The sequence below is a fragment of the Lagopus leucura genome, unplaced genomic scaffold (assembly GCF_019238085.1).
Source record: "Lagopus leucura isolate 7727_CA_CO unplaced genomic scaffold, USGS_WTPT01 Super-Scaffold_760, whole genome shotgun sequence".
Taxonomy (NCBI): domain Eukaryota; kingdom Metazoa; phylum Chordata; class Aves; order Galliformes; family Phasianidae; genus Lagopus; species Lagopus leucura.
This window is the reverse complement of record NW_024962257.1, coordinates 5,588,126-5,607,917: the sequence shown is the minus strand read 5'-3', so window position 1 is coordinate 5,607,917 and position 19,792 is coordinate 5,588,126.

Below are 19,792 nucleotides of genomic sequence, written 5' to 3'. Positions count from 1 at the left end.
TGAATACAATATTTCCATTCTGGATTTTGGTGGCAGGAAAGGTGATGAGATTGTGGTGACCCTGGTGAATCCATGTGCTTCTTGTGCATCAGCAAAGGTGGAACCAGGCAGTTACTTTGTTCCATGTTTCCCATTTTTAAAATGACTCTGGCTTTTGGGTACTTCAGTTTATTGCTCAGAGTCATGAGAAGCCTCAATTGCAGAGGTTGGGCAAAAGCACTGCCTGCCAGAAATTGGGTTCTTTCTGAGGTTTTTACTGAGCATTGAATTTGCTGATAGCACCAATTCCTGCATTTTTTCCAATCTCAACCCCAGTGCCCATGTAATTTTCTATGCCAGAAGCACAACCAGCCCTTTGGCAGCATTTAAACCCTTTCTAAGGTGAATGGATGTCTCCTGGTGGCACAACAACAGCTTGCAAAGTGATCAACACCATCTTGGCATCTCCACATCAGCTGCTGGGACCACCACGAAGGACAAGATCTCACATCCAAATCTCTGTCATTTGTCCCTCATCTGCCAGCGCAGGCTTTTTCCTATGGCACCTCAGGGTGTGAAGGTGCCTCAGCCAACAGCTCACAGAATGTTTGAGTTCACAGTTTGGTTGGAAAAAACAGCATCACTTAAATCAAGGAGGGAGGCAAAAGCTCTCCTCCTTTAAGAGGGGAAGCCAGATGAACAGGCCCACAAGCACTGCAGCACGCGGCTGTGTTGAGATTAATTTGCTTAATTGTTGCACGCTGTTAGCAACAGTTACCATGTTTACCGGTTGAGTCAGTAATGCTTGTTAAAACTCGAAAGGACCTCATATAATAAAAAACAGCCTTGGAATGGTCTTTCACATTAGCTACTGTTGCTTTGCTACAGCAAACATACATAACTCAGCCTTCTCCACCAAGCCCTCTCCGGCTCTGAGACACATCCACCTTCGACAGACAAGGTGTTTCAAATTCCATGTTTTGAGAAGTGTGACATTTTCTCCCCCCCAGGTGTTATCTCTGCAGGTTGTTTCCCTGCCCATTGCCATGACAATGAAGGCAGCCATACAGCATCACTGAGTTATCCCTGCTAAGGATTAATTTGGCTCCAGGGAAATGCAGTTTGAACTTTAACATCGCCTTGATTCTACCTGGCTTTTCAGAAGGATCTCCACGGTTGTGGGGAATAGCAATAACAGATAACCAGTTCTACATTACCCCCCAAAAAAGGCAATGGTCACAATCCAGCTAAAGAGAAAAAAGAAAGATTTACTCCTCTGTCCCAAGAATCAGGGCTCACCAGATACTCCCAGAGAAGGGCTCTCCAGCTAAAGATCCTTCCTTACGGGCAGCCAGTGCTTACATAAAGCTTAGGGAGGGGTGAAAGCTGGTTTCCACCCCTTCTAGACATGCAGGTGAATTGCTGTATGGGAATTGTTGAGTCACAGCCTGAACCACTGATTGAGCACCTGGGGAAAGGGCCAACTCAAACCTGGGAGCGCAGGGGAAGGCAATTCAGCTGTGTGACTGAAGGGGTGGAGCCTGGCTGCGGACAACCTGAATCAACGGGGATAAGATTGGCAATTTCTCTGGTGTTTAGAAATGGCTCAGAGCAAAGGCGATGCCCCAGGACCTGCAGCATCCTTCCCATGCAGCACTCAGAGCACAGTGGGCTGCTGGTCAGGTGTGTGTACTTTTCTGTCTGAATAACACTTGTTTCTGTGGGATCTGAGGGATGTTTTTCAGATGGAAAAAGTTCTTGTATTGGATTGTCAGGGAGTCAGGAACTACATTAATAACCCCCCCACAGACCTCATAAAATCAGAGGGATGCTGCCAAAGGAAAAAGACTGAGTGGAGTTTACAGTTGCAAGAAGCATGGAGGACAAATCAAAGCTTATGATGCAATTTTGTGTGAATAAGGTCAGAACATTTTGTTTTGGCTGCATGAGTGGGACTTTCACAATGAGATGCAATGTTGAAATATTTTGACTATATTTTGGTGAAGGAGGTAAATCTCAGTATCTAATTTCTCCATGAATTCCTGCTGATCCAAAGGGTGACTGAAACATTCTATTCCTACGAGGTATGGGTGGAGTTGCACTGCCACTCCCAGCTCTACCTGAGGAGTAATATTGATTCTGAATCCATTCTGTCCTCAGAGAAAATTGGGTGCTCCTTAAGCTCTGTTATTGATGGCTGCTCCATTGCTGTGTGCAACTAGTGCTTCCTAAAGGCATTATTTAATCCATGTTCATGACTGGGATAATGCATTCTGGATGGGATGGTGAAAGTGATGTCCTCAGGAGAGGAGGGGAAGGTCAATTCATAGGAAGCTCTTAGCAGAAAAACTCTCCATAAGAAGCTGTTTGTGCAGAAGAGAAAATCCCTGCTTCTCAATGGAGGGAAGAGGAGGAGGAGCTGTTATCATGTCTCTGGTGTCTTATCAAGAGGGATTAAAGAATAGCTGGGCATTCACAGAGAATCCAGGCTCCCAGTTCACATAGCCAGGTTTTTGTTTTGTTTTTGGTTTTTTTTGGGTCCTTTCACAAGCAATGACCAACATATACATTAATGTGCCTAAATGTCCTGTTCTGCCTTCCACACAGAGCAGACATACCCCTCTGAAGGAGATGAAGACATAGTCCCAGGGCAGGCAAATGCTGAACATGGAGCTGCTCAACCATGCACCACAGTGGGGAACTGATGGAAGAAATGAATGTACTTCTTTGCTCAACAGTATGACTTATAATTCAAGGGGGAAAAATGAGCTCATGAAGACAGCCTGTTTCACCTTCTCTCCCACTCCTCATGGGTGTTGAGATGGGTAGGAGAGTCAAAAGCTGGCAAAAGCATCGGCCAGAGGAAAACTGACAGGCTAGCAGCTCATTATTACTCATCCTGGTGGCTGTTTCACAGGCAGTGATTTAATGTTGCACTTTTCACTAAGTGCTCTGATAAACATGCTCTAATTCCTTCAGTGCCTCTTGCAGCTTGAGTTTGAAGTAGTGGGATGACAGGAAGATTGAGGCTTTGCAGAAGGGCATTTGGGTCGGAGCCTTGGCCAGTGCAAGTCATCCTGGCTGTGGGATTTCTGCATCCTTTTTCAGACCCAAAGCTAGTAAGTGTCTTTTGAAGTGTAGGTGTCTTGGAAAAGCAGTGATACACAATTCTATTTAAATGATAGTAATAAAAGAAAAACAAAGTTAGGAAATAAATGTAAACCATCCCTAATCGCAACCAGGAAATCAACTCTGCTAGAGTGAGGCTGAGCATGTGTCTAATCTGGGCTCGGGTGAGGAACAGAAGAAATGTAGAAGGAATCAATTTTTACTATGTTATGCCGAGCCTCTCACTGACTGACACAAGCCAGCTGTCAGCCTCAGAACTTAAAGCATAACTTGACCAAACTGCCCTCAACTTTGGGACCGAGATCAACTGGGGCACATGCATGGCTCCAGGAAGCTTCATCCTCTTGGAAACAAGAAGCGAATGAGGGTGGCATTAGTGGCATGGTGCACGTAAGCAAATGGATGTCCTCAATATGAATGTGCTTCAGACATGGCTGTTGGAAATATTTCAGAAGAGCCTTCTGATTCTTATCCCTTTGGTACTGCCTTATGCAATGGCAAGATCGAGCTCTGGATCTTCCAGCCTGACAACCTCAGGTCAGCTTCTTCATCCTCTGATGCAGCAGCAGCCCCAGTGAATGCAGGATGCTTGTGCTTTCTCATTGACTCTTCTCTTGCTTGTTCCTCTTCATCTCAAGCCTTTCCAATCTTCAGAAAGAGCAGAATGGAAAGAGAGACCATACATTGTGGCCACTCATAGGGTCTTCAGAAAGTGCCAGAGCACCGCATTTGAGATATTGCTGTGATAGTTCAGAGACATGACAGCAAACTGGCAGAATCCAAAGCAATCAGAGTGTGGTAAACCTGAAGCATTTAACATATACCATGGCTTGGAAAAAAGATTTGGTCAAAAAGTCTTCAAATTACTGTATGGTGTCAGAGCAACAGAAAGAGCAAGAAGCTTGTTCTGAGAGCGGGGATCTAGTTCAGATATATTCTACATGGCTATAGGCACTCACGCATATATAAATGTTGAGATCAGCACCGGATGGTGTTTTTTATTTAGTTTCACGCTTTGTTAACTTCTCTAAATTATGTGGAACGCTTTTTTTTTTTTTTTTTTTAATACTCAAACTTTTGCCTGTTCCCAATTACCAAAAGAAGGAGGGGAAAAAAAGAAAAAAGAAAAAAAGAGCTGAGTCTGTGGAGCAAGTTGGCACCACCATGAAGCAGCCTCCAACTACACAATGCATCCTTCTTGCAGGAACCATCAGAGGCAAGTTGGGGGATGGAGAGATGGAGGAGTTAAGGCACATGGTGGTAGGCTGCAGGGAAGACACTGACAGATTGAAAGAGGTCTTGAGCATTTCTGAAGCCCTGAAGGAAGTGTCAGAGATATTTTGATGATACTCATCCCTGCCTTCTGGTTTGGGTACTTGGAGGATTTATATTAACTCAAAAATGCAGAAAGAAAATCTGCAGTGCTCCTTTTGAGTAGTCTGCTAAATCTTAATAGATGCAAACCAAAGCCTGGGACTCTGTCAGAGGCTCACCTTTAACAGGACAACTGCGGCTAACCAGAACCTGGGATGACTCTGGACATGCAGTTTGTTCTCCTACTGGGTCTTTATCCAGTGTTCAAGGTTGCTTTTTGATATGACAATTGAAGATAGTTTTTATTCAATTATTGCATTAGTGGGAGTCTGAAGCAGGCTCGTGATCGCCAGGGTTATTGCTGTATGAGTTAATGTTCACACCCCTTTTGGGTGTCCCAGAGGAGTGCTGCAGGCTTATGGCCAAATTTTATTTTGACTTGGATCCCAGTGTGCAAGCCAACTGTTTCTGCATTTCATTTCTGTCATATCCTGTACATTAAAACACCATTAATTCAAACCTTTTGTTTCTAAGAACAACTGTGCTGTAAAACAGCAATAAAAAGCTGCCAAAGTTCTCTTAAACCAGTGTAATATGTTCATTCATGCAAACTGGGACATAAAAATAAAAAAAAAAAATACAAACACACTTTTGTCAAAAGCATACTACAAACAGTATTTCTTTCCCCCTCAGCTTTGCGAGAAGATGAGGGGATCAGTCCAAGAGCAGGTTTCTCCCCATGGCCATGGGCTTTCCTAGCACCTTTCTCCCATTTTTACCATAAAGTAAAGAACAAATTGGATCCCGTTACTTTTATCTGACACTGTGCTTGTCCTTAGGTTTAATTAGCTCATGCTTGCAAGGTGGAAAAGGCAGCAAGGGTTGCTTTCTGAAAACCTGTGAGCTGAGCAGGGATTTGTACCAGGTTTACTCCCCTTGTCCTTGCAGCTCTCCTAAATGCCTGTGGCACAGCCTCACGCAGCACCTGCTGCTTCTTCTGGGCATGAGGCCATGTGTGCAGCCAGTGCTGGGCAGGGAGCAGAGCATTGCTGGTGCTTGTGTTCCTAGGGATGGAGGGGACAGCCGCCATAGCCACATCCTTGTCCCAAATGCAATAGCTGAGATGAGAAGTGTGCACAGCTGTTGTATCCAGTGTCATGTAGGAGTGTTGCCAGCTTGTGCATGGCATTTATTATTCTTCCTCTGGACGTGATAACTTTCTCTTGACTTTCTCCTGAAGAAGTCTCCACTTCTGTGTTTTTTACCAAACTCAGATTTTTAATCAACAGGATACACTTGCCTCTTGCACCCAAGCAGGATCTATTCCATAGACTCTCTCCTTGTTTACATTGCTCACTTGGGATAATGAAGATGATAACCAAGGGTCAGGACACCACCAAACACACTTCTCTGAGACACAAGGGCCGTAGCTGAGCAACAGGTTGCCCCACAGGAGTCCTTCATCTCTCCAGCAATGTCGTTTTCCCATCACAGATAAAAGATTCTTGGTTTTTTTCAGATGCTGCCATCAGCTTTGGTTTATGGCAAGTTTTTCTTGTACTTCCCTTCTTTCTCCCAAACTGGGGCCTTTTAGAGTTCTGAATTGAATACTTGAGGCAAGGAGAAGTTAGAATCTGGAAGGAGGAACTGGGAAACATTCCTGTAATGGCACTGGGATGGCATCTCTGGGAGCCATGGAGGCCACAGGCAGAGCACCAAGCCTCCCTCAGGTCTGGCTCTAGAGGTGCATTGAAGAAAGTTTAGAAGCTTTAAGAAAAAAGTAGACAGCAAAACATTGAGAGTGCACGACTCAGTCTGTGCCCCGAGTTCAACCTGCTGTTACCAACTAGGAGCAAACAGGTTGGGCTCCTTCATCACACACTCTGTCTTTTGTTTTGGGGCTGGCCAGGGAATATTTTCAGTGGAACTAAAACCACTGTAAATCCAAGCCCCATGTTGCTCAAAGTCAGCTCAGAAAGAAAGAAAGAGGGAAAAAAAAAAATAAATCCAATACCACCAGGAGACAGGGAGAGATCTTTTCCCAGGACACAAATTCAAAATATACCAGATGAATTTATGAACTGGTGGTTAAACCGATGCTCATGGAGTCCAAGATACGCCATGAAACAAGCTGCAATGCATAAATGAGCTATGTTTTGGGGAGGATATTTTGCCCCCATTTGCTTTAGCATTGTTTCTAAAATTTCCCAAATCACATCCTGATCATTCTCTCTCCTCCCCTGGCTTAAAAGCCTTGTTTTGGCTCTTGCTGCAAGGAATAATATAACGAAGAAGAGGAGGAAAAAAGAATCTTGGTCAGCTGCTAAACATATAAACCTGCAGATTTATTTAGTAGTGATAATCCCTGAAGGAGAAACTTATTCAGTACTTCATCATTGGCAAAACTGCCCACATCTGTTCAGAGACAGCAACAGGAGGTCAGCAGCGTGTGCCAGCAGCAGCACAGAGGGAACCAACCTGTTGTATTGCCCTCCTCCTGTTTGAGCCCTCTGTGCTCACCTGGATTCTCAGTGCTATTTATGGTAGTTTTTCTCCTTTGTGGAAATGCTGGTGTCCTCTTTCCAGGTTCAGTCAGTGAGCTTGCCTTTGGAAAGTACCCCAGCACAGAGCCAGGAGCTCTGGCAGAAGCCCTCTCCATGCCATGTGCCCTACTCAGGGGTTTGTTGCATCATGCCATGCATTTTGGGATCCATGCAGGATGGGTTGCAGCTTGCTGGACTCCTGGCTATCTTCATTACAAGTCTTCCATTACTGTTTGCACTTGGCCAGTGATGTGGGGGTGCTGGGGAGGCAGAGCCCTTGACTCCTCCCAGTTTGGAGGGAAGTGACCTTTTCTTGGGCATGAGCCACTTCCAGATTTCAATAAGGGAGATGAATGAAACTGGATGAATGCAACTGGTGCAAGTACATAGAATGAGCTGTGGGTCATGGCTGCTGGAAGTGGGATGGGGGCTGCTGGCCTCTGGGGTTAGTGTTAATGAGAGGTCTGGATTACTCAGGAGAAATTAAGGAATGATCAGACAGGAGAGAGCATGGTTTGCAGAGCTGGACCTTCAATCTCTTGTCTCCACCTCCAAGAGCTGCAGAAGGAGACAGAGGTACCGGAGATGATGCACTGTCCCATGCAGGATGCACTGCCCTGAGCCACCCCAGGATTTGGCGCGCTCCGGCTCTTCCCAGCACATATCACTTCTTCCAAGCTGTCCATTGTGGTGCAGGAAGCAGTCCTTCAGAGACGGCAGAAATACAAGATATGGTACTGAAAGTTGGTACAGGGAGGGCTCAACAGGGGGAGAGGAGGAAGGACATGGCTTTGGATTGGGATGAAGCACTCACACATTTACATGTTCTTCACTCAGGGCTCGGATCAGACCTAGGAGCCACAGAAGGGCTGGAGGTGCTGGTTGTCCTGCAGCCACCAGTGCATTCCCCGGCACCAGAAAAAGGCTAAATTCAGCCTATAAGCTGTAGCAAACCAATTCTGGAGCTTGGGAGCTGCTGCTTCACCTCTGCAGTTCAAGAGTGCTGTTCCCATCTTCTGAGCAGATGGAGCCAAATCACGCCTGGTTTGTCCTTCAGTTTCCAAAGCTGTGGCTGTCACAGCCTTCTATGCTGTTGCAGTGTTATCTAAAACAAGGGCCATGTCCAAATGATACGTGTTATCCTGCAGAGCTGAGTTAGGCTATTTCCAGTGCGTCATTCATGGTGATTTTGTTTCCTCTTAACTTTTAATTTCTTCATCAACACATGCAGAGAAATAGTTTAAAATTGCTCTAATCCCAATAGCATTCAAGCTGAGTTCCTTTTGGCTTGCAAACTAATTTTGTTTTCATTGGAAAAATGGATCCTGTTTATTTAATTTTCCTCACTGAAAACAAAATATGTGGGTGGAGGAAATGGGACAGATTGGAAAATACTTTGACTGATAAAAACAATCATTTCGACATTATAGGCTTTTATATCTGCAACAGAAGCCATAAGAAAGTCATTACCAAAGAGTTACTGCAGATATCTGCAACTCCAAGCATAGGTGGAAATGCTGATAAAGTGCTGATACTCCATGCTAGCTGCTGGAAGAGGGAGACTACAGGCTGGATTTTAATAGGCACCAGGGAAACTGCAGGTTGATTAAATGGATGTGTTGATATACGCTCTACAGCTGGTGGGAAAACATGCTTCACCCAAGTGCAGAAAGTTTCACCCCAAACTCCAAAGTCCTGATCTATTTCCTGAAAAATACAAATCAGAAAGAATTTTCAACTTCAGATTAAAATATATATATATATACACACTTTTTGCCCCACATAGAAGTTTTCAGTTAAAAAAAAAAAAAATCAATTAATTTTTTTTTGGTAAAAACATTTTGGCCTTAGATAATGGTGGCCTTAAATTTGATACCTTTGCTATAGGTTGTGCTCAAAGGGCTGCGTCTTACGAGTGGCACCTGGAGCTGCTGCTGGGATCTGCTGTGTGGTGCCAGCTCCCTGGCAAGGGCCTCATCGGAGGAGGCTCAGGGAGCTTTGGCTTGGGAAGAGATCCTGACTCTTCATGTCTGAGCTGGGATGAGTTCCTCCTTCCTAACGACTTACCCACATCTCAGGTTCAGGGAATTCTTGTGTGAGTCATAGTCTGCCGAAGAGTTTTTCCTTCTCTCCCCAGATACTAATATTTTGAACAAGTCTCACTCTTTATTATCATGGAGATATAAGGGAAATATCCCACAAGGACAGGGGTAGGTCTGAACTGCATGTCAGAAACTTTGCTGTTAAGATTACATGTGATGTGTGACCAGACTGTTTGGATCTGTGGTCGGGCCCCAGAAGATGTGTGTGGTGACTGACCACATCCCCTCCGGAAGGGGAATGTTTGAGTTCATTGTGTCGGTGAAATGCCGGGGTTTGATCGTGGCGTGGATTTAGTGGAGGTGGGAGAGGGGAAAGGGGCTACCGGGGCCGTGCTCCGCCCCGCACACTCGGCCGCAGGGAGCAGCTCATTTGTCCAGGACGCACCGGACTCCGCCGTATGGTGGATGCATCATATTTCTGTCTGCGATTTCCTGCACGGAAAAATGAGAGCCAAGAGCAACTGCTCCTACATCCCCTGGGGTGGTCCGAAGCTGGGGCTGAGGCTACAGATGTGCTCGCGCCTCCCCATCACCGTCCCCTCCCAGATGGCAGAGCACCACATTTCGGAGGCTGTTGGCCACGTATCCACTGTCTTTGGAAATGTGTCAGGAGCAGTTTCTGGTTCATTTTTTATCTTAAGTTCATCAGATATTTCTCTGGTGGCCCTTAGCTCAGCTGCCAGGTCATATGTAGGTAGATACCGTTGGATCAGGTTGTGCCAGGAACCTGACCACGCTCTCCTGCACCAAATCACATCCACCAAAACACCTACATACTCAAAGCTAGCAAGAAGCACTGTATCTCTTGTCAGGAAGAAGCCTTTGGTAGTTGGCAGGTTTCTGAAAAGCTTTGCAAGCCCTTGACTTGGTGACCCAATGCTGGTGTGGCAGCTCCTGGGAAAACTGCAAGTTCCATCAGTGATGCTGAAAACCTTATCTGTGGTGTTTACATAATGATGATTTCATGTTTACTGTTTTTTAAATTGCAGCTTGATGGAGGGACTCCTCCAGAAGTGTTTCTTCTGCAGAAACTTACTTCTTCTTGCTGTAGCCATCAGGTCTTGTACAAACTATTCTTGGAGCAGAATTGACTTTTGTTGCATAATATATGTTTGCATAAGAGTTAGTGGACTGCTGCTGTTAATGGTGGTGGTAATAACTGTGTCTGCTCCCGACAGCAGCTGCTCAGCCGTGATAGTAAGGTAAGCAGCCACAGGCAGATGCCAGTGGTGCAGCTGTCCTTACTGCTATCCTCGGGTTATTTGGATTACAGCAAAACTGCTTTGCTACATGCCACAGAGATGCTCTCGAACATAATTTGGAGGATGCTACCAAATATCCCGCTTGTCTAATTGTAATGTGATGTTTCAATTGCTGCACGCACTGCACTGTTTTGCATTCAGCCATGCAAAACGCTCCCAGGTTCCAGTTCCTACAGATTTATGAGGTTGCTCACATTTTGTTGTTGGCGTGCTCTTTCTCCCCACTGGTGCAGCGGAAGCCACTTAAAACTTGAACCGAAACAACTGTAACATGTGGAAGGTTAACTCCCACCATCATATATTGCCGTGTGGGGAGATGGGGGTGGCTGATCTTTTGAATAAATCGTGTATTTTTATTAAAAATTGTGATACCTTACCTGTGTTTTATTATTGTCGGCTTAGCTGCCTGTCAAGAGGCCATTTGGTAGTGCATGTCAAGAAGCACGTCAAGCATGACGAGTCAAGCAGCAAAGGCAGCCGTGGAACAACCACTTTGGTTTGCCTTGTATCCCCAGTTTGTGCTTAGGAGATGAGGAGCTCCCTTTCCAGGGATGAGCGGGGCAACACGTGCCTCAGACTCAGTAATGCAAACACTCGAGTATGGTGGAAATACCCCCCAAAACGACATGCAAGTCACTTTAACCTGTAGAATAAGTGTTTAATTCTGTAGAATAAGTGCTAGTTAAAATGTTTCTTCCTGCCACTGGGGCAATGTCAGCTTCTTTGGAGGCTGTGCCACTTCATTTGGGGAATGTAGCCAGTGGGACTCTAATTCTGTCATTTAAATAGTGGGTCAGCTCTTTGGGAACCCTAAAATAGTGAATAACCCAACATCTCAGTCTCCTGCACACGATCATGACCCTCCCTGTTGTACAACTGTACTCCAGGATCAAATTAACCTTTGTACCAGTTCTCAGACAGAAAAGAGGCATTGAAATGCAGGGTAAAAAGAGTGATTTTGGTGGCTGAGATCCTTCAGCATAGAAACCTATTGAGGGTGGGACATAGACAGACTCAGCTCACGGGGGCTCCAGGATTTCCAGGCATGTGCTCTCCATGGTTTGCCATCAGCACTAGGGCAAGGAAGCCTGTGCTGTGGCTGCAGCTTTCAAAGGGCAATTATGTGAGATTCTGCAGCAGTGCCATGGGATGGGAAGGAGCCATCCATGGAGCAGCTCTGCTATGAGTCTCCTGCGAGAGTCATGCAGCTCCATTGGCTTTTCACACCTAATTACAAAGGAGAATTCACCAGGCTCATGGTTCCCTTTGGTGGGATCATGGTACCAATCAGCAAACAGCATCACTGTGTTCAGGCTGTCATTACTTTTGGGGCCCAGGGTCAGATGGAAAAAAAGCACTTGATGAAACTGTCTGTCTAGAGAAATATCCTCCCTGAAGAATTTCATTGTCCAAGTTAATGGTCCAATAAAATCCCTAAGTCTGGGCCCTTGGCTTTGCAGCGTGTTATTACAATGCGCTGTGATCCGCTTCGGATGGATGTGAAAGTGCAGTGTGTTGGACATGGTTTGGAGCCCGTGGTGCTGAGGGTGGCTGTGCTGGATAAGGCAGTGGGCACGCAGCTGTGTACCAAATTTGGAGTTTGTGCCTGCAAAATAGTGCCTTCCACAGACCTATCTACAGCACTTTGTCAACTGCACTGAGCCCATAGAGCCTGGACCAGGGTGAGCATGGCAAAGTGGATATCATGTGGTAGTGCTGTGACAAACCAAGGCTGGTATAAGCAAGTAAAGGTGATTAAATGTGTGCAGAGCCCATCACTGATGATTGATACAAGGGAGTTCACTGTAGGTTGACACTGCTTGCTGGTCCGTTGGGGGATCTCTGCTCTGTGCATTACCTGTACCATAATTTTGAAAAACTGAACTAAATTCAGATTCTGACTCATTCTGCTTTCCCATTCTATTTGGCCTGCAACACTCACCAATAAATGCTACAGAGTGTACCAAAAAAAACCCCAAACATTTGTGTGAGTGTGTTCTAGTAGCATAGGATGGACCATTTTATACTTGGCTACTTTTTGCTTACTAAGTTAGAGAACTGCAAAATGCAAAAGAAAACACACAGAACTCACCCCAGGAAGCTTTAATTCTCGGTCAAAAGCTACAGTTTATGTCACAAAACTCTTGGGAAAAATAGCTGACGCATGGAGCAGAACAGATACCTTGGAAATCACAATAGAAGGGACTTGCACAGAAATTCAGAGCTGAGGAAATCCATTTTTTAGATGGAAAGCAGTTCTTTGAAAGAATTGGATCCAATAGGAGAGACGTAGATTCCTGGGGGAGAGGTTGGAAACTAATTTTTTTTTATGTTGCAGGATCACATTACTGGTGGAAAAAATGACCTGCAGAGACTGATTTCCTTCTTTTTGTCACTGACCATCTGCCAAACCCTGATTCTTTCTGGATATTAAGAGAAGGGCTCAAAATACGCATACTTAAAGCCCACCTCTTCAAACCAAGCCTTCTGCCCTGTCCCATCTCCTACATGCCCCGCATTTGTGCATCCTAAAATATTAACCCCTTCTGTGCCAGAACAGGCTCCCTTCAGGAAGACAACATTACTACATCTTTCAGACAATCCTCTCTCCAGGCAATGCACCTTTTACCCCTTCTCTCTCATCTTGTAAGGCGCCAACCCAAACTACTGTTGCCTCTCTGGTACTACAATAGCTTCTGCACTCCAGGCCAATCTCAGCAGGGTTTCTTCTGTCTTGCCATATGGTACTTACAACATCATTTCACAGTGTCTCAAGCCATGCTAAAGGTCATGAGAGGCCTGGAGTTATTGCTTTGCATTTAAATAGCTCCAGTGCAAAGCATGTTGGTAGGGCAGAATCCAAGTCAGGTCTTGTCTGCCTTTCTCCGCTCTTTTTGCCCTTCTCAGGACCAAATTTAGGACCAAAGGATGAAGTCAGCCGAGGTTTCTTCTTGTCACAGTTTGAATAAAATGAACTTGGAGGAGAATTCTTCTCAGCAACCGCCTGGAATGTGTGGAGGAGGAGGCTGGATTTCAGGTTTGGTTTCTTTTTTTTTCTTACAAAGTCTTAGCTGGGTTTAGGTTTGGAAACCTCACATTCAAATGAAAGATTGGTGACTGAGATAAAGGAGATCTAAGATGCAAGTCAACCTGCTTTTGCTTTCGCAAACCCCAAACCATCTTGGTTTGCCCTTCATAGAAATGAAGAAGGAAACCCCCCAACCTTTTATCTGACCCCTCCTCAACATTCTTTTGATGCCAGAGATAAAATGGAACCCAGATTCACACAAAGTCCTGAGGGAAGAAGGGGCCTCATAAGAAGAGGTTCTGGCCCTGCTAACTGCCCTGGGTGGATGAGACCCAGCACAGCTTGGCAACCCAAATTCTTCAGTCATTGATCCCGAGAAAAGCAATAAATCATGTTTGACAGCATAAAAAATACCAGTCTGACCTTGTGCCTGATCTTGGTCCCACTGAGTTCAGCACTGACGCAGCTGTAGACCTCAATGAGCATAAAAATGACAGCTCTGAGTCCATGGCCAACTAGAAAGTGTGCAGAAAACACCCTCCACACACTAATTATATGGGGAACATGGAAATGTCTGTCCAGGGTGGTGGCCATCCCTTCCAGACCAATTGTTAGCTTGAGTTGTTAAAAAGATGTAAAAGCAGACACTGAGAAACTGAGAGAATGAAACAGAATAGATGAAAGCGTGAATCAGGACAAAGCCATTTCATAAAGAAAATGGGGGCTATGGCCAGAAACAATTTGCAGTTGAAAAGAAAAGCATTTCTGTCCACAGCAGGCTGCAATATCGCAAGACTCAGATAATGATGAGCCAGTCACTATGGAAAACCTTCTGTGACACCAGCTTAGCACCCACCTATGAATAAATCCTCCTCTAGCCAGGCCCTGTCCCAGGCTGCAGGAAGCCAGGCCCCCAGATGCAAAATCTGAGCTTTCTGGAGGCAGAGAGGAGCTGAGAGAAGAGATTTATTTGTCGCATGTCGGGAACCCACCCAGCATCCAACAGGTTTCATTGGGATTGGAAGAGCAGCATCTCCCCACCAGAGATGTTTATCCTTACTCCCACCACCTTGCACACTTCACATCAGCTAGGCCAGGCTTTGGAAGCTCTCAGAAGCTTTGAAAGCTGCACACAGTTTAGGAATGATTCTCACCAGGCCAAAAAGCTTGCAGCCCTCCGGGTCAAGCCCTTTTAAGATCTCTTTTATTGCGACTTTACCAAATCCTTTTTAAAAAACCAACTCTCCTCCTGAAGACTACACCTTTGAAACAACAGCTACCTACAAAGTTTTAACACAGTAGTTCAAAGTGTTGGAAAAGACACTTTTACATTTTGCAGAGAACAGCAGGTTTTAATCTATTGTGATTTTTTTTTCTCCTCAGCATGTTTTGAGTCTGTTACATGAGTGTTATCTGTCCAGTTTCCAGGTTTCTGTAATCCACTGGGGCCTGTGTAAATCTCAGGATTTCCTCTGCAGACTCGGCTCATGTTCCACAGCTGTGCTTGAGCACATGTGTGAGGAAATTAGAAATGAAATCAGCTGATCCAGTGTGGATTAGGGCAAGAAGAGTGATCCGAGCCTGGCGGGTCGGTGCCACCCCCGAGAACATGCCCTTGGTTGGTGCTGAGCTCCTGCATGGGATGTGGGGCTTCTGCGTCCCATGGTCGGTGCTTACCTCTCTATGGGAACAGGGGCTTCTGCATCGTGGGATGATCCTCCTCATCCCTAGAGGAAAACACTACACTTGCATGGAGCAGCTTAGTTCAGCACAACAAAGAGGTGCCAGGAGTTCTCAGCTGAGAGAAGACCACAGCTGAGTGAGGGCAGGGTGGAGGTGGCAGCCTGTATTTGACAAATCTTTGCTTCATCTCACCCAACCAGCCTCAGTCTGCCCACTCAGCTGCCCTGGCACTCTCACTGTCTGCCAACACCTCATCTGCCCACAGCAATGCCCGCAGCACCACAGACCTCACCACCTGCTCCAAAAATCTCCCCACCTCTCCATGCCAGCTCATAGCATAGCTCACCCAGGTGGGCTCCCACACAGAGCCAGGCGGGGAGGTTTCATGCGATGCCCCATGTGCTGCTCATAGGATGCAGGGCCGTATCAAAGTGCAGCAGCAGCGTGGGCTCATGGTGCCATCCGAGGGTGAAGCGAGCCCCGGGGCTCCCACAGCTCAGGGCTGGCCCCCTGCCCAGCACCGCATCCCACTTCAGAAAGTTTCGCCCCGCATGGTAACTTCTTACCTGTGAGATGGGTTTGCTGTGAAATCCCTGAGCCAGGTGAGTGCTTGCTGTGTGGTGTTGCTGAATCAAACCTGCTCACTGCTTAGGGATTCTGCTCCTCCTGGTGAGGTCTGTGGCATCACAAGGAGCAGATCCCAGCTGCTGGACCACTTTCCTCTCCTGTTAGATCTGGTGTTCTGTTGTCAAACCTTCCAAAAGAAGGACGCAGAGGAAAAGGGAGCAATAATGATATATCCTATAAATCAAGTTAATTGCAGCACTGAGCACAGGAGAAATGGTTCTCTGAGAAATTATGGACAGACGTGGGTGAGCCCTGCAGTGCACTTGCCCAGGACAGTCTCATGCTTTGTAAATGGAAATGCCCTTACACTGAATGAAGCTGCTTACCTGGATGGCGGTGCATCCCGCTCATCAGCGCCCATGTGATTACAAACATCCATTTATCTTTAAGACCATCTCATGTGGAAACAGCAGCTGGGGCTGCTTAAAGCATCTGTGCAAAGTTTAAAGTCTTTAAAGACTTTTCAAGGGGCAAACGTTGCATTCCATGGTCTGGCAACCGTCTGCTCCATTTCTGGAACTGCAGACAAAAGGTAATGAGGTTGGGTGAGTGAGTTCCCCGAGATGCCTAACGAAACGCATGGCTGTGACACACATGTGGCTGGAAAACCCCATTCCTTTTCCTTTTAAAGTAGTTGAAGGAGCAGGAGAACGGGAATCTAGCCCAGGTTTCCTGCACATTCAAGCAGCATTTCTCCCTCTAGGCCACAAGCTTATGCGGAGGGAAGCAGAACAAAGGTAAAACACAACAGTTATGAACTGAGATGAACTTCCAGCCAGAGCTGGTGAAGGCTCCAGCTTTCCAGAGCTGTGCAGTGCTATGGCTGTGGGTCCGGACACCGCAAGGTACTTAGTGAGCACAGGCTCTGCAATCACTTTAATGGTTAATAAATTAATAACCTGGTTAATAAAAGCTTGCCATAAGGGTGGGCTCCCATGCCAGATTTGGAGAAGGCAGTGGGTCAGGACCTGCAGACCCTGGCTGACTTCAGAAATACAGCCAAGTCTCATAGGGCTGGAAACTGGCTGCCAAAAGTCATCTTTGTGCCATCACCTGGGATCTGGGGTGCAAGGCCCGTCAAGGAAGGAATATTTGGTTTCTCACTGAGCAAATCCAGCAGTTTGATGCCAATAATGTCACTGCTTTGCAGAAAGTAGTGTTTTGAAGGAAACAGATCTGGACTTAATCCTGTAACCAGTGCTCCCGTTAGGGTAGAGGACTCCTAAGGGCACTTTTGTCATCTCGGTAAGAAATAGCTCAGCACCAGAACTAGTAAAATTTGGTTTCCTATGCTGATTTCTTACTCTTCCGAGTCTTTGATGTCTAAAACTTAATTTCCCCTGATGAAGCTCCCATTGAGGCTGTCACTGATGGGATGTTCTGGTGTCCGATGTTGCAGGCTTTTCCCAAATGCTGTGATGTCACTCAAGGAAGTCAGACAGGAGGTCAGGAGGGTGAAGGACTCAGCAGAGTGAGCTGAATGATCTGGAAGCAGCTCTGCTTGGCAGGAGTGTTCAGCAAACAACTGCAGTGCAGAAATGAGACAGGTGCTTGTGTCACCTTGCATTGTAAGATCCAGGATGCCGGCCTCAGAGAAATGAAAATGCATAGGTGATTTCTGAAGTGTGAAAATGCGGAGTTAAGGATGCATACAGGAGGGGAATAACATCCTCACAACACAGGGCTGTATCCACACTGAAGGCAGCCTATGACAAGTTTTGTGCTCCGTGGACCAGGCAAATCTGGCTGGGTTGCAGAGCCAGCACTGAGCTTCATCTCCACCTGCTGTTGAAATCCAGAGCAAGGAGCTGGAAACCTGGTTCAAGTATGTCAGGTGCGTTGCTGGATGGTCTCATCACCTGCAAGGCTCAGGGCATGGCCATGGCACCAGTGGGATGTGGGCTTGGCAGCCCCACCATCCCATGGAAAAAAGCCCTCTTGGAACTTCAGAAGCCTTCAGTGGATCAGCCAAACCCATCCTGGCAGCCATAGGAAAGGATGTATTTAAGTTTCCTCCACCTGTTGCATTGTTGTTTGGCTCTTTGGCCCTGGAGAGTTCACATGCTGAGATTTATTGGATTTTGCTGGTTTGCACACAGCTTCAATCCAAAGCAGTCCCTGGACACCTGGAGAGGGTTGGGAGTGCACAGCCCCTAATGCAATTTATCCTTCCACCCCTGCACCGTGGGAGGCCCCATCCCCCTCCCCATGCACCCACGCTCCAACAGCTTCTGCCTCCAGCACGGCACTGCTCGCATTCTGCATCCTGAAGTCCCAGGTCTTCTGTGACTCAGTGGACATTGTTTCGTGCAAACCACCCAGAGCGCATCCAGATGTCCTCCCTCAGATCCAGCTGTTTCGGGGGAGGCCATTGTAACCACCAGCTGCTTGTCACTGCTGCGTTGCCAGCAGGGCCGCCTGGGTCAGCGCTCCCTCATCCATCTCTGTCCGAGGAGCCCAGTTAGCACAGAGCTGCTGCTTGCTGTCTTTTTGAGCTTGGCTCACTTCAGGCTGAGCTTGATCAGGAGGGAAGCAACAAGCTGACTTTGTTCTGCATTGCAAAACTCATTCCCTCCATCAGCTCTGCCTGCCATCCTGGGTATTCGAAATATCGCTGAGTGCTGAGCTCATCTTTTTGGTGCTTAAAATATCCATGCATTACTCATTTCAGTGCATATTTTAGACTGGATATAAGGAAGAAGTTGTCTATACTAAGGGCAGTAAGGAATGGCACAGGATGCCCAGAGAGATGGTGGTGCCCCATCCCTGCACACACCCAAAGTCAAGCTAAACTCGGAGCTCTGACGGAGCTGTGGGTGTCCCTGCTCAGTGCAGGGAGTGGGACCAGACTTTAGAAGTCATTTCCAACTCAAACCATTCTATGATTCTATATTTTGCACATTTCACCCTTTTCCCTTTCTCCCCTCTGCCGTTCTCATTTCCATCCCTGGGGAAACCTGGGCCAGTGGCTGGAGCCCTGATCCTGGGCCAGAAGCCAGCAGCTCCTTACCACTAATTCCATCTCTGCCATCGACGTGTTGTGTGGCCCTGGGCAACGCATATATCACCCCGTCTCAGTTTCACCCCAGTTTGTAAAAATGAGGATAATGATGCTGACTGTTACCTACCTCACTGAGCTGCCTTGAGGATTATTAGATAGCGCTCACACAGTGCTTTGAAAACACTCAGGGTGTAAAAGTCCAATTATTATAAAAATCAAAACATTTTCAGCCCTCCTCGTGAGTGGAAACAGAGCAAATATGTTTCCCAACAGTTCCCAGCAAAGCAGCAGCCACTAAAATGTTATAAAACATAGCAAATGCACTGTGTGTGCGTGTGTGTGTGTACATGTGTGTACAGAACAGCAGTCTGGACTCAGCTTGAATTGATTCATGTGGTTTTTGACTTAGATTATCCAAGCTTACAAGGAACGAGGCTCATATTTCTGCTCCCGATTCCTGGATTTTTCCCCCCTTCTGATTTTCTCTCACTGTTTCTTCCTTGAATGAACTCTTCTGGATCCTTCCTCACTGGGTTATTGGAAGGGCTGAGTGTGCTGGCTTTTATCTTCTAGCCCAAAAATCGTGGCCTACCTCACTTCACTTAAAACCAAAGGCCAAGAGGAGAGCAAAAATGCCTTTTTCTTTCCTTCTTTCCTTCTTTCTTTTTTTTTTTCTTTTTTTTTTTTTGACATGCACAATGCATTCCCCCTGCAGAAAAACAGCAACACATCTGGATAGTGTTTCTCTGGGGCTGCTCAAGGAATTATCAGAACAGCGTCCTTAGCATCATATTATTATGTGGTACGCATTAAAAAATGGCAGAGGGGGGGAACCCACAAGAACTATTAAAAATTTTTGAAGGAAAAAAAAAGCAAATAAAAAAAAAAAAATCCAACCTTCTGCTATAAAGAAGAATTTCCATTTGGTCAGAACACAAAACAGCTTTGCCAAAAGCGACACAGTTTAGGAGTCAGCAGTTGCATGACCTGCTCTGTATTTAATCCCACTTTCCCCATCAGGAGGACAAGGGCTATGGATAGGGACCCGAATGCAAGAGTCTCCCATATGGGGACCCGCATGGCAGGGCGGTGATGGGATGCTGGAGCAGAGCAGAGCGGGGACT